The following is a 3129-nucleotide window of genomic DNA, read 5'->3' as shown; positions in this document are numbered from 1 at the left end:
TGGAAGCACCTGCTCCGACCCCTGCATAGTAGCCAACACTTGTAGGTGCCAGTGCCGCTACCATTAATTTCTTTTCAATAATTGTTATTGGGTTTTAATTTCAAGAAAGAAAGAAGTCACATAGTATATGTTTACTTTTGTATATTTACAAAGATACCACCCAATTCTTTGCATAGCATATAAGACTAACGATGACCTGTCTGTCCGTGCATGAGTGAGTGGGTTTGTGAGTGACTTACATGCTCTACCGCTGATCACATGACGGTGACATCATCACAGGTCCTGTACGCACACGGCTGCTGTCCGGCTAGGTGTTCATTAGTATTCCATAGCAACTGAGGCCGCAGGGGGTATGTAGTCTGCCCATAATCTGCACAAGAATGCAGAACCTTTGATGACATCATGTAATAAGGGATGGAGCATGTAAATCCCTCACTGGCGATGAAGGACCTTTGATGACGTCACCGCCATGTGACCAGGGGTGGAGCATGTAAGTCATTCACTCGGGATGAGCATCACCATCATGTGATCAGGGGCGGAGCATGACAGTGACATCATCACAGATCCTTCATCTCCAGTTTTGCGCTGCTTCTGATCCCTGTTGCTTGGGATGAACAATGTATGTAGCAGTGCTGTCTGTGTGATGTGCATGTTGCACAGCTGTGTTGTGCATTGCGCCACCTGAAACACTGGTACTATAATTTCCTAATAATTATTAGTATTACTATAACCATGTAACCTCTAAGAGGGTGGTCAAGGATTCCCTTTAAAGGGAATATGTTATCAGAAAATGACCTACTATATAAATCACATTTTTGTGTTAAACGTGTTTTTACAGAATTTTTGGTAATCCTCTTTTTTTTTCAATCACAAGCTAGATTTTTGAAAAATCCCAAAATCCTGCATTTTTCTTCTGAAAAGAGATCCTAATACTAGTCTGTCACTTCAAAGAAAACTTTGCAGCAGTCATCTTACTAACCTCACAGGCACATAACATAGGATCCACCATTCACAATAGGTATAAGCTGTGACTATATCCTCCCCCCCTGCAAAATAGCCTCTGCGTATGTCATAGAGAATGAGAACAGTCTGCCATACAAGTACATAGGTCCCCTCCTATCCATTGTGTGAATAGCCCATGAAGCAGCTGTAAAGCATATGCTCTAAATGCTGTTAAATGTAGCTCAGGTAAGATGGCAGCCACAAAAATCAACTACAGACAAAAGAATAAAAGAAATCTAAACTGAGAAAATAAAAAATGATTAGAAAAATTCAATATGTTTCTCTATCTGATTTTATTAATATAAAAAAATGGTGATATAGTCCCTTTAAGGGCTCAATCAGATGGGCGTTTTAATGTGCAATTTTTTTGAGACAGCTGCGGCAGGGGTTTTATCCAGGGGTTTCAACTTTTGTCAATGGGGCCGTCGGCAGCAGCGGCGGCTCCATTGACATACAGAGAACATCGCGATCCTCTGCTACAGCGGGGAGTCCCATTGTCACTGAACGCTGTGACAGCATTATCACAGCATCCAGTGACAATGGGACTCCCTGTGGAGATGAAAAAATCATCTGCCACAGTTGTGACAGCTGTGGCAGAGGGGCGTAGTGTTTTCCCATTTAATTCAACGGAGGCGGCTCTACAGCTGGCTTCATTTAAAGCAATAGGCTGCCGGCAAGCTATGCAGTGAATTTCGGGGAAGGGCTTTAAATATAAGCCCTTCCCTGAAAAATCATCCCTAAAATGCCGAGACTCAGGCACGTCCAGCCGGGTCTTCTCCTGCACTGCTCTGAAGTGCTTTCAGCAGGCGGGGATTTAAACTCCCCGGCTGCTGAAAGGGCTGCCTCTGATTGGCCGAGCAATGTGACCAATCAGAGGCAGCTCTCAGCTATTAAATGACAGTTGAGAGCTGCCTGTGATTGGTCCCTGCGCTCAGCCAATCAGAGGCAGCACTCATCCATTCATTGAATTAAATCAATGGCTGAATATATACTTTAAAAAAAAATTTTTTACACATTTTACAGATGATTTTCAGGGAAGGGCCCTTCCCTGAAAATCACTGCAGGGCTTGCCGGCAGCCCATTGCTTTCAACGGAGCCGGCTGTAGTGCCGGCTGTATTGAATTCAATGGGAGAACATCGCGCTCCTCTGCCACAGCTGTCACAGCTGTGCCAGAGGATCGCGATCTTCACTGTATGTTCTCAATGGGGTCAGCACTGCTGCCGCCGGCCCTATTCAGCACCAGGTGAAATGCCTGGATGTGACAGCATCCAGGGGTTTCACATCCAAAAAAGACGGATGCTGCAGTTACCTGCGTTTTAAAATCCGCTGCCCAATATTTACCTCTGTGCATTTTTGTAAATATTGGGCATCTGATTGCTGCTATTGAAAAGCATTGGTTCTATATAGATGTGGATCACAAACGCAGGTAACATACGCACATAAAAACACCCATCTGAGTGAGGCCTGAATAAAAAGTCACAGTCTGTACTGGTTAAAAAAAAGTTTTTCATTGTTCCTATTTTCACACAACAGTGAAACAAAATTCTTGATGGTTACAAACCTCATATAAAGCACGCAAACTTAATGGTTTTGAAACAGGTTGTAGGTGGGTGTTGTGATGGCACGTTGGTAACAAATAGAGATAAGGCAGTTTTAATGCAGCAAAAAAAACCTCTGATAAGCAGAAATATTATTTACACATTATAGCATTCCACAGGAGGGTTCGGAATGACAACATAGAAGAAAAAATACCAATGAAGTCCTCTATTCCCTCGCCGATCGTCCTTTAAGTAATTAACATTTTTGTTGTAATTGTGCTTTAAGCAAGATAGATATCCGGCTGAACCGTAATTGTCCTTGACGCACTTTACTTGTCATCAACTATTTAGCAATAAATCCTCACTAACTACCAGTACAACTGGACCTGTAACCCTAAGGCCCCCTGCACATGGGCGGAAATTCCGCGGCGGGATTTCCCACAGAATTTCCGCCCGTGGCCGCTGCCATAGGATTGCATTAGAAAATGCAATCCTACGCAAACGGCTGTGATTTGTCCGCGTTAAATCACACGTAGAAAACAAATAGTTTCTTGGGTGCAGTTGTGTCAAGTTGACAGTCTCGCAGTC

Source organism: Eleutherodactylus coqui, chromosome 3 (assembly GCF_035609145.1).
Source record: "Eleutherodactylus coqui strain aEleCoq1 chromosome 3, aEleCoq1.hap1, whole genome shotgun sequence".
NCBI classification, from domain to species: domain Eukaryota; kingdom Metazoa; phylum Chordata; class Amphibia; order Anura; family Eleutherodactylidae; genus Eleutherodactylus; species Eleutherodactylus coqui.
Note: the sequence above shows the minus strand (reverse complement) of the source record.